This window comes from Vanellus vanellus (assembly GCF_965231255.1).
Source record: "Vanellus vanellus genome assembly, chromosome: 2".
Classification (NCBI taxonomy): Eukaryota; Metazoa; Chordata; class Aves; order Charadriiformes; family Charadriidae; genus Vanellus; species Vanellus vanellus.
The window spans coordinates 112,884,292-112,897,615 of record NC_138906.1 but is presented as its reverse complement, the minus strand read 5'-3'; positions in this window follow the sequence as shown (position 1 = coordinate 112,897,615).

The following is a 13,324-nucleotide window of genomic DNA, read 5'->3' as shown; positions in this document are numbered from 1 at the left end:
GGCAGAATGAACTGTGAGAATAACAGGTTTTGATAAGCTATGTTGCAAGGAAAAATGCACGCTAGTTAACACTACGAACACAGTCTTGAGAAATAGTCTTTAAAAACAGTCTTTAGGTATTAAAATACTTTAAAGGTCTGGAGCTGTAAAGCTATATGAAGCTCTGGTATAATGCACATTGTCCAGTCTTACCTTCTTTGTATAAAAACACAGGGAAAGCTCTTTATTTATACAGTTTTCCTCCAGTCAGCCCCTGTGAATGACCTATACTCTCCACCTGATGGAAAGCGGACAGAAAGAACACTCAGAGCCTAGAATACATTTTATCATTAGGTAAATTTCTGTATCTGCAGGCACTTGACTGCCACTTCCACCAGCTTGCCTTCAGCTCTGTATGCAATTCTTGCATCTTTAGCTCAGGTATATGTTCACTGGTATATGTCAGACTATCAAGGTGACAGTGAAGGTTCCCTCTCCCAGTTCACATACCATGTAAACACATATACACAACATTAACCAGAAGGTAAAGTAACTTTCTGTACCTAACATACTCATGGTTGACTGTTAGGCTATTCTCCTATTCACCTCTTCTCCTATTCTTCTCATTACTCAAGTTCATCAGAGCCTGCCAGTCATGTTCATTTCAGATACGTAAACAGCCAAGAACAACGCTGTGATAAAAAGCTCATTTTCCTCTGAGAGTCACACAAGGAAATCAGCCAGGTTTTTAGGCAAAACAATAGCATATTTTGGATAGAGGAGGCCATACTGTTCCATCTTTTGGTAGAGGCTTTGCATAGTATTTATTAACGACAAAGTGCTAGCTTTTTTTAGAAAACACAGCTTGTTGATAAAAGGAGTCTTTTGTATCCACTTATGGTATGAATTTAAAATTATACTTTGAGAGAATCAAGTTTGTGATATTACTGATACTCAAATAATGAAGTTTGAAGTATTTTTCTAATAGGACGTTTAGACAATTCTTATATATTCTAAAATTTTCAGCACTCAGATTAGATTATCTGCTTTCCTAGTGTGTGCATAGATACAAAATACACTTGTTTCTATTGCTTCAGATGAATAAAATATTTTATAGGAACAATGCAAAGCAAATAAGAACTTTTTTTCTTAAACTCCCATTTTCTTTATGCATCTAAGAAATAAACTTGAGGAATATTGCTTATTTGTTCAAATAAAAGCTAATTATAAAGGCCTAACTAACCAAGAGAGTAATCATTTGCAGTCTCTGCACTCTCTTCAAAGTTGCAGTGCTTTGTATGACAGCTATACTTAAATACCTGTGGCGCTTGCTGTTTTAAATAACTATTAACACAATAATGCATTTAGCGGGTCAGTTTAGTCATTAAAAAAATCCACTCTAATGAATTATATTTTTCGTTACAAGCAAAAAATCAAGGTATGTCACAAATTATTCAAATCAAAACACTGTAAACTTCAGCTAATTCATCAGTCAAAGGAAATTCTATTATTTGCCCTGTTTGCCCTGTTTGCCAATGTAAGTTCAGTAAAAGAAGCCAAATTCAAATTTTTAAATTCTTGTTTTTATGACTTCTGAAGAGCACATTATTGTTAAATATAGTGGAGAACTAAGACGCTACTCGGAGTGCACGAGGACCAGCTACTCACTGTTTATGTGCAAAGGGCATTGTCTTGACAGTTTTAAATAGCTTCACACCCAAAAAACACCTGTCAAAACGAAAATTCAACAGATGATGTTTTCAATATCTTTTGTCTTTCATCACCTTTATTATTAAATGTGAAATGTCGTCAAGTACCAGAGTTAGCTTTATGATACATTATAATCTTGTATTAAGCTACTTCTGGTACCTAGGAAATAACATATTAGAGATACATTGGCGAATGGTGCTACCTGCAGACAAAGCAGATGAAATTTATCAGAACCCCATTTAGCCAACCGCAAAAAGAAGACTTAGTTAAAATGATTTCATGGCTTTCAGGTACTCTAAAACCAGCAGCGTTCGTTTGCCATATAATGTTTTTAGATCTAAATTGCTGCATGCAGCACCTAAGAAGCACCCTAGAGTTATACCCTTGTAAAAAGAGCTTGGGGGAGTGGTTGTACACACTTGTGTCAAGCTGTCTGATCAACTGAGACGCTTTCCACCGTCCCCTGAGAAGTTGCTAAGTGCTTGCTTCCATACACCTAGCCAACCTATACAGTCTTCATCCAGTGCCAATGCATTTTGCACCCCTGAGGACTCACAGTATTATACATTCCTCTGTTTCCTCAGGTGGAGAGATTGAAAAAGCACAGGAAAAAGAGTGGTTAGACCTTTCAACCCTCCAGCCTGCACAAGAACCAAGTACGTAAGACCTACTCTTGCTCTTACTGAGCACCATAAAGGAGAATAGCATCTTAACAATTGTACTACGTTTCTCATGCTGAAACTCATTTTCTCTATCACCTTGAGGACTGGGGAGTGATAAACACACACAGGTTTTGTGTGTCCTGCAAATTCAAACTAGAAAGGAAACAAGATGTCTTCATTTGGAGTTGCTTTACAAATAGCACTGGTTGCACTTGAGTTGTGGTCAATGGCTCAATGCCCAGGTGGAGACCAGTGATGAGTGGTGTCCTTCAGGGGTCCGTATTGGGACCACAATTATTTAACATCTTTGTCAGGGACATGGACAGGGGGATCAAGTCCACCCTCAGTACACTTGTGGATGACACCAAGCTGAGTGGTGTGGCTGATACTCTGGAGAGATAGGATGCCATCCAGAGGGACCTTGGCAAGGTTGAAGAGTGGGCCTGTGTAAACCTCATGAAGTTCAACAAGGCCAAATGCAAGGTCCTGCACCCAGGTTGGGGCAATACCAAGCACAAATACAGGCTGGGGGATGAGTGGATTGAGAGCAGCCCTGCGGAGAAGCACTTGGGGGTATTGATGGATGAAAAATTGAATATGAGCTGGCAATGTGCACTCACAGCCCAGAAAGCCAACAATATCCTGGGCTGCATCAAAAGAATCATGGCCAGCGGGTTGAGGGAGGTGATTGTTCTCCTCTACTTGGGTCTTGTGAGACCCCCTCCTGGAGTACTGCATTCAGCTCTCGAGCCCCCAGCATAAGAAAGACATGGACCTGCTCGAGCGGGTCCAGAGGAGGGCCACAAAAATGGTCAGAGGGCTGGAACTACTTTGCTATGAGGACAGGCTGAGAGAGTTGGTGTTGTTCAGTCTGGAGAAGAGAAGGCTCCGGAGAGACCTTATAGCAGCCTTCCAGTACCTAAAGGTTGCCTACAAGAGAGCTGGAGAGGGACCTTTTACAAGGGCATGTAGTGACAGGACAAGGGGTAATGGCTTTAATCTGAAAGAGAGTAGATTTAGATTAGATATTAGGAAGAAATTCTTCACTCTGAGGGTGGTGGAGCACTGGAACAGGTTGCCCAGAGAAGTGGATGCCCCATACCTGGAAGTGTTCAAGGCCAGGTTGGATAAGGCTCTGAGCAACCTGATCTAGTGGAAGATATCCCTGCCCACAGCAGGGATGTTAGAACTCGATGATCTTTAAGGTCCCTTCCAACCCAAACCATTCTGTGATTCTATGACAGTGTATGAGCTGATAAGACTGATCTTTCTGCAACATTTCCTATATTTCCAGCTAACAAAACCTGCCCTAATAGCTCCAAGATATTTTTTTTCCTGAGCGTCACACAATGGCCCAGATATTCAGGAATGAAATGTGTATGTCACTGATGTAAATCAGCCATAAATCTTGCCCACTGAGCATGAAAGAAACTGTGGCTGATCTGTTCTTTCTCAGACTGTGAGCCACAGAAGAACATAACCAAAGAAGCAAAAAACATATTGTCTGTAAAGCCAGGAAATGCCAGTTGCTAATGGGAAGGAGAGATACTATTTGCTCATTCTGGTCCATGTATGAGGCAAAATGCTGCTCTAAACCCAAGTATTTTGGCTCAGTTGACATCATTTATAACTGGAACATAAATGTGACCAGGACAAAGATAGTTAGAATATTTCTTTCTTGCTATTGAAAACACCAGACTACATTTTGAGCATGCAGTTGAAATTAACAGAAAACGGGCAGAAGAAAGTAATCTCGGGTGGCAGCTTTCCTGCCAACTACCTGTTTGCCAGAGCTTCCTGGGTAGCAAGCCCAAGAGAGATGCGAGTACACAAAAAAGCAAACTTTTTTTCTAAATTAACATATATAGAACAATATGTACTGCTATAGGTATCCCTGATGGGGAAAAAGGAAAACAAATGAGAAAAAAAAAAATTGTGCTCCAACAATTAATTCCAGACTTAGTCAACAATGGTTTCAAGAGATTTTAACATAATCATATTTTCACTTGGTTTATATTAGACTGCTCAAAATCTATTCTTAGACATCCTCAAATACCATGATAATATGCTATCGTAAGTACAGGAAAAATAGACTGGCAGATGTGATTTTAAATACTGAATAGTGTCAGAACTCCACTAGCACAGACTATTGTTCACAGCAGAACAACACAGGGACTTCTCAAGAAAGTTTCTGTCTCAGCATGACAGCAATGAGTAAATGAATATTAGAAAGGTCTTTTACATTTTTGCTACAGCCACTTATAAGCTGGTCTGTAAGAGTCTGGACAGCCTAAAAAACTAGGGATCATCATCTCAGCAGCTTGCAAAGTGTTTCTCTAAAAGAGAAGTCTGAGAAGCTAAAGTGCTTTGCTCTGACAAGTACAGCAAGGAAGCATTCTTATTCCAGTCACATAAAGAAGTTTGGACCAGAAAAAAATGAGGTTGGATAAGTCACAGACACTCCCTAACGGATGGAGGAATTTCCTTCTCTATGGACTGTGGAATACCAGTTTAGTCATCCAGTAATTGCAATAAATATGGGTTTGGAACATCTGACTTATTTTTCTTTTTTTTTTAATTAGTCATGATCCACTAAACACATTGCTTACTGGTTCTGTACGCTCTATTGCAGAATCTCCTCCCTATTAACTCAGACCTAATGGCACATAAGGTACCTGAGTGCTTCCAATAATTCCCAGAGAGCTAATACTAGCTTTATGGGAGGACAGCCTGTCCAAGAGAAAACATTATGTTCTTTAAAGCCAAAAACTCCACCTTACTTCTTTCTGTGAATGGTCTTTCTCCTTACTTCAGAAGTTTCAGTTCTTTGGAGCATTTTGTTTCCCCTCCTTTTTCTGTCACACAGATGTACACATATTTCCCATTTCTTTTAATGTGTGAAAGGAACAGCTCCTGAGCAAAACAGTCAAGCTACCAAGCTCTTATACTTTTTTTTTAATAAAATTAATGCAAACTTGATACCAAAATATTTTTTCTCAGTTCTTTCCTTTCCCTCAGTTTAAACAGGCTACCTCTAAGCATACCGCTTATATCGCTACCTAAAACCATCACTTCTGGGCTGCAGTTTTTCAGATCCTTGCAGTTCAGTTACTAACACATTCTGAATCCTTATACCAAAGTATATGTTTATCTGTCCACTGTGGACTACAGTTACTGTAACTGTATTACTTGGGCCTTTCATCCACTAGGTCTGAGCAGACTACCCCTGCTAGTGTTGGGCAGCATCCTGCATTTCCATTTTCCCACAACATTTTCTTCAGAACAGCCTTAAGATGGATTCCTTCTGTTAACATCACACCTACATCTGTAATTTTCTAGTGAAGCTGTAATCACGTGAACATGCACAAGAATTAGGTGCTCTTCAGGTTATTGTCTGACCTTAATATCTGACTGACTCATCTCAAAGACAGTGAGTCACTCACTCTAGGTATGGCTAGACTTCACCACTTCATAACTACAATAAATATGTGGCATCAGTAGTAGCTGTATCCTCTGACTACGCGGGACTGTGAGAGCCAAATGCCTGCAAACATAAAGTGGCAGTGCTAACAAGCCTCATGGACCTGCAGTGAGGTGTCTGAGGCTGCTTTGGGATGGGTGATATCGAAGACAACTGGCATGTCTTCTGGGGACCCTTTTGGGCAGTCTGAAGCAAGAGTAACCTAAAAATGATGTGTGGAATAGCAGAGTCTCTGAGAAAGGTTCCTCCCCTCTCTTTCAGGAGAAAGGTTTGCTCTGGTGTAGCAGAAGCTGTGGAGCAATATCTTAGGGGCTGCCTAGGAGCAAGGAAAACAAGGGAGGGCTGGCACACAGAGAGTACTTTCCCAATGCTGTGAGGAAACAGCACCAGTGGAGTGGAAAGCTGGGAAAATTTCCTGGGTTGTCTCAGAAAGTTCTGTTATTTTCTGCCTTCTCATGGAAAGCAGGTCTGCCTGGGTACAGACAGGCTTTTTTCCCGTCACCTTCCTGCATATGGGCTGTTACATTGTAGATGAATTGTCCAAGAAAGGAAAGGAAGCAGTCTTGGGAAAAAAGTATACTTCTGTCTACACAAGACAGTGACGCTATGTTCTAATGCATGTGCATCTGTTTTCAGGCAGGACACAGCACTGGGTTTTGTATAGGAAGTGTTAATCTATTTAAAGGATGGTGTTGATTTATTTGTCTTTCATGTGGATCGACAGCCACATTTAAGAAATGTTGTGATTCAGGCTGTTTGTCTCCTAGAAAATCAATGTGTAGATTGGGTTCTCTGGTGTCTTTGCTTTGCTCTTCATGTGCCTTATTAAAAGAAATGTTTTCAAAGAGTTTTAAAAAGAACTACTTCTTCTTGACAGTACTACTGTCACTATCTACTTCCTCTGCAGTGACAGCAGACCCACATCTGCACTCTGTCCCTGTAGGGGTACTCATCCTGTCTCCACGTTTCTGTCTGGGAGGAAAGAGGAGCACTCGTCCTTTGCCTTCCTGGCTGACCTCAGAACAAAGAGTTCTGAGCTGGAGGAAGTGCAGATAAAACTCATCCACAGCATCTAATACGCACTCCTAATGAGAACTAATCCCACCACTTCACTATTCTTTCAAACACTAAACAGATAAATGTTTATACTTGGAAATACAGTTGCAAGGTGAGTAAGGAGGGCACAGAGGCATATCTGCAACTTAGTTCTAATCATATAAGATCAAAATTCATATCACAGTGAATTGGCAATATTTTGTTTATTTAAATTTAGATCCTAAGTTGATCCTTCCCATTGCAATATTCTACCTCATGTGCACAGCGGTGGCTAAACCTGTGAGTAAGTGCCATTAGTCTCTAGGATCTTATAAAAGACAGCGCTATTCACTGGGTCCTGGAACAATTGTTTGGAGAGGTATATAGCTGAACTTCCTGGATTTTGATTGTTTAAATTCTCAACTTGAAATCAGAGGACTAATTTTGAAGTAATTCTCACGCAATTAAAAATAAAGGCAGAAAAAGAGAAAGTTCACGACAGTGATACACAGCCAACTAAAATTTTGTACTCTAGTGTATTTGAGTGTGCAATACAAGATTTATCCTCCTGTGTATATAAATCTGTTTCACACATTCAAAGAAATGCAGCTGTGTTTATTCCAGAGAGTAGAGTTCCAGATGTATACATGCAGAAGTCCAGATATACATATGAGCACCTTATTACATTACAATTTTCCATTACATTTTTATAACACTTAGAATTTGTTGCCACAGACCCCTCTGGAATATGCCCCAGTACATTCAGCACTTGCCCAAACAATACAATCTGAAATCCTAAGGGCCACCCAAGTTTGAACTGCTGTGATACCACCTCCATGTTTTGCCTGGAATGAGAGGAGGCTTTCAGGCTGTAAGAATTTAAGCTACAGGTTCAGCACTTGAATAATACCATTCTTTGAGCAGTATGATATAACTGTGAAGTTTTAGACCTTGCAATAACTTCAAACTATACTAAAAAATAGCAACGCCAAAAGAAATTCATATTTTTGCAAACAGGCAATGTCTGCTTGCAGGCATAATAATGAAGGTATGCCAAAAAACCTGCCAGTGAAACATACAGAAAGGCACTGGACTGAAAATTTCTGTGATTTTTTTTTTTAATTTCTCCTGCAAGTCCAATGACAGTAGGATAGATTTCACAGCCTCCCAGCATTAAGTAGCTGCTTTTGTTAATAAAATGCAAAAAAAAATTAAAAGCTTTAAACTTGAAAACATATACCACACCACTTCATAGCCTGCTTTTCAGACATCATTAGCATTACTGTATTCTTTGAGACGTGGGCTATAGTGTTAATAGCCACAATACAAACTGCAAATACAAAACTGCAAAATAAAACTGTGAAGAAAAAAGGGGATAAGCTGTTTTCTGTAAAGTGCAGACAAGAACCCTACACAATTTAGATTACAGTTCTGGAGATTATTTCACATATTTGTTTGCTTAGCAGATTATTTTCCCAATACGAAACATTTAAATAGTGTCATGGAGTACACACTGAAAATCAAAGGCAAAAAAGGAGTGTAAAATCAACAGAATACAGGGAAGATTTCCTACCATTGTGCAAAATAGCTTATTTGTATTAAGAAAAGTTTATTTTATACCGAAAAATATAGAACCACAGCAGAAAAAAAAAAAAAATAGTGGAAATAATGATACCAAAGACAAAAAAATTAAGATCCATTTAGACATTTAGGTTTTTAGTCCATCACCTTATTATAAAGATGACAAACAACTAGCAAGATAGTAGAGATGTTTACTTTTCTGAAACCATTGGTGAAACCTTTATTCAAATAACACTGATACTGTGTAAATAAGAGATTTTCCAAGAATAAAAATATATGTTCTTTTCACAATTCTATTCTGATTTAGTTCATAATTTAGAAAGCCTGTTCTCTGTAAAGGATCACATGCTATATTGTAGTCGATTTTTAAGCTACATCAATTTTTCAAGTCAAAAGACACTTACCTTTATTGACAAATAAGACAGAGACAAGATGGAAATGTTTTAAACATCATTGTTAAGCGATCTGATCACAAAAAGAAGGATTTTACTTTCTATAAAATATCTCCGTAGTATTTTAACACTTTCATAGTGCAGGCAATCTAGAAGAACAGTATCAAGAACCTTCCACAACATTTCACTTCTGGCCTGAGAACTTCTATATAAGGAATGTACACAAAGGGTACTTTTTAGAAGGTTACTGGCACCTGAAAGTGGCCCCTGAGGTACAGATGTAGCATTGCTACCATGAGAGCTTATAGTTAACAGTTTAAAAATGAGGTGTGGAGGGAGAGAGTCCAGCATTGAACCTTTTCCGGTGCATACACTGAGGCACTGTACTGCCTATGTATCCAGCAGAACCCTCGTTCAGCTTGTAAAGTCTGATCCCATACCAGGCATACTTCATGGAAACAGTTTAAAAATAAGTTTTCCCAGTGAATAGCAGGTGGGACTACCCTACAAAATCTTTTTTGGCTTGGGGCACAAACCTGCTGAAATACTTCACCCAAAAGAACGATAAAAGATGTATTGCTTGAAACTTCGGTCATAGTCTGGCTGGTGTCTGGGTAGAGCCTGACAACTCTTACATTTTATGAAGGAATCTGCCTCACTGTGTGTGTTTACATTGCATATGTGATGACCGGCTCACACAGCCATTTTCTATTCTAGGTGGTCTCACATGTTCGAGTATGTTTTCATCCAGAGACAGACTGAAGGGAATCCACTGTATATGTTGAGTTGTAATGTGATTTGCAAGTACCTAATAAATGAAAATACCTTATGTTTGTTGCAATTGAAACTCTAGATCCTTAATTAGCAGATGACTGGATCTCTGACAGAGTTCAAAGAGTCAGTGATAATGAAGTCAGGAATAAGCAACCTCCACACCCTGGTGGAGTCATTAAAGGAAAGTGGGAGGGAATTTGGCAATTAGATTGCTTTAGAAGGCACTACAGCACAATGCAAACAAACGACAAGATTACTGGCAGGTCAGCAATGAGGGTATTTGAAATAGTCTAGATTTACACTAACCCATTTAAGCCCATTTCTCCTGCACATATTGACTCAAAATAATACTGACATCATATTTACCCTGGCAGGACTGTTAGGTCTCCAACTAAAGTATACTCAAACCCTGATATAACATTTCTACAAAATGAATAAAAAGTAGATAAATGCCCAAACCAGGGATTTTGTTAAACATCCTCTATACTAGCACACAGAATAAGACAAGGGAATTAACAAGTGTGATAAATACCAAAATACTTTTTCTAATGCCCATCTGAGACATGACACAGTAATAGATTTTGATCCAAAGTCCAGGGTCTTTGTTGCCTGCATGGGAGGAAAATGGCAGCATTATTCTCTGCATTTAAATTAATCCTTTAGGAAAAAGTATAATAAAATAATAACATGTTCTACAGGAAATATCTTATAAAGACTAAATGTAAAGTACATTGGTGTCAGATGCTACACTACAATTTACAATGGAATGGCACAGGATGCTAATTTCTCTGGATTTCTCCTGTAATCCATTGGCAAAGACAAGCTCTTCCAAAGGCTGACTTAAAGCATCCAGATTGGGCTTCTCTTGTTAACGAACCTCTGGAGGCAACTCTAGAGTGGGGTCACTCTTGTGAGAATATGAAACTCATGTGAACTTTCTCTGCTTCCTATTTATCAACAGCATTTCCTGTTCCTCCTTGAATCTAGTTTTTGACTTGACCACTACTCACTGGCTGCGTCACGAACTGTCTAATCTGTGCTCAAAAATCCATACTGAGTACATCTTAATGACCTATTGAAAGAACTGAAAATTATAATTTTCATGAATATGACAACAAATATTAATACTCTAACAATTACAAAGAAAGTTAGCTGCTTGCCATCCATACTGTCCCCTTGCACAAAGCATAACTGATGCTGTGAACTCAGTCAGTCATCTGTTCACAAAGCAATTAGTGGAAACACAGAAGCCAGATAACATCAATGACCTTGTAATGGTGTGCTAACTCTTTAAGTATTTTCAAATAACTAGCGTATCCACAGTGTCCTGCCCAGACCCTGAAATGTCTGTTTAAGTGTAGGCAAAAACTACACCACCAGCAAAAAATGCAAATTCAGACAGAAAATATCTGTGTCACTTAACTCAGCAGATCTTGTGCTTTCCAATTCAGGGTAGAAGCCAAACAGTCCTTGATCCTGTGACACTCTCAAAGGTCATAATAATCCACAACAAACACAGGACAAGTGGAGGGCCATGTGGTGTAAGGTACTACCATGTTAGCAGTAAAGGTAAATGTACATTACCATGACAAAGCTAATATAAGGGGGATCCAAATTCCAGTGTTACATCTAACTTACACAATAATAATTTGAATATATCAGTGCCCTTCTGTTTTAAATTTTAATCTCTTGAGCATTTCTTCTCTTGAACCATCACATAGTTACCCTCCACTAAAACATCTGAAAAGCTGAAAATGCTTCCAAAAGTGAAAATGTATTCAGAAATAGATACATAAAAACGGTGTGGATATCTTCTCTAAAAGATAAATAAACTAGCATTTGCTCTATGTGATTAAATAATTCTTTATTACTCAGCAAAAGAATAGGTTATACTTTGCAACAAGAATGCATCAATATACCACACCAGGACTATATGCACCATATGCATATGCACAGTAGACTCTGCTGCTGCCGTTAGCTATTATTGCTATCACAGAACCACAGAATGGTTGAGGTTGGATGGGACCTCTGGAGGTCGTGCTGTTCAACCCCCCTGCTCAAGCAGGGCCACCCACAGGTGGTGGCCCAGGGCCACATCCCTACAGTTTTTAAATATCTGCAATGGTAAAGACTCCACAATCTCCCTAGGCAACCTGTGCTAGTGTTCATTCACCCTCACAGTAAAGTGTTCCTTGACGTTCAGAGGGAATCTGTTGTATCAGTTGTGCCACTGCCTCTGGTCTTGTCAAATGAATGCTTTGCTGTGCTATGAATGCTTTGTTTTTATTGTCAAAATTTAGCACTCATTTTATCTCCTATTTAATCTGTAGGACAAAAATAGATATTCTAATGTACTTGTATGTACCATAAATCTTGGCAGCAGCATCAGACCGTTATCATCGCACAGGGCAAACTATCATTTCACCATATGACATCTAAAATTTAGTTGAGTTGATCATCAAGGTTTTGTTTGGTCTACAAGCCTGTACAACCCCACATCACAATGGCATTTAATTACTATTAATTAATGAATTTTACTTTCAAGGAAAATACCTTTAGTCAAGCAGTTAGCAAGATCATGCCTCCTTCTTCTCTAATTTTAAGTTAAAATGCTTTATAAGCTCATACTATAAGTTATGTCTTCTTCCACATAAACTTGCATACAAATTGGTATTTACTGTGAATTAGGTAATGCAGCAGGCCCTTGCATTTATTTTTTCTTTGTCGTTTTCAGCAAACCTCTACAGCATTTATGGCAGGCAGCACTTTTAAGTCAACTTTTTATTTGAAGTAAAAGTTGGCTGGCATCCAGGCTGCAGACTACCATGAAGATGGCAAAGAAAAAAAAAAATACAACCAGGAAAGGGCAAACTCGGAGAGTTCTAGTCTCTTCTAGCTGAACGGATCCACTCTCATAAATTTCTGCAGGCACTTGGTGCCAACAGGACCACACCGAAGGGAGACGAGGTCCCCAAGATTAGATGGGGGCTCCCTGCCATCTGAGAAGGGAGGGGCCCAGGTATGCAAGTGCCCTGGCACTGGAGTGCTGAGACAAACACTGCTCATTTGCCAAGTGCTAAGTTTTTCCAGTTGCTAAACTGATTTAAACAAGTTTGTTTTGTGTTAATGCTTATTCACAGTGCCACAAAAGGGGAACTTGGACTTTTATAGTATCGTGCTTGGCTAGAGGCATCTTCTCATAGCCTGATTGCCATTAGCCCCAGCACTTCTACAGCACTTTTAGTCATGCAATCCCCATTGCAATTAATGCCAGATGAGCTAAGTCCCTCCCACACAAATGCAAGGAAGAAGAGAGGAAGACATATCTCTGTTTAAATATTCAAGAACATGTACCTCAAGGAATGGTGGAAGTAAAGGAAAAATAGCTTAATGCTATGAAAACATAAAAAAATGAAGACCTCATGTTGAGCAGTGAAGATGACTACATCATGAACTATGCACAGTGATTTTGATGGGTGCAACAGGTAAGGGTACAAAAAGAAAGAAGAAAATACTGAAGATACTTTTCTTTTCGTGACTTGTTTAAGAAAAGAAGCAATGCAATACCAAGGAAACGGACAAGTGAAATCATTAAGCAGACACAAAGGAACAATGAGAAGGTATGATTAAAAAAGAAAGTGTGGTTGAATGGGGATGAATTAATCAGACAGTCAGTCTCCTCCCTGCGGATGAGAAAAGTAGGTTAGATA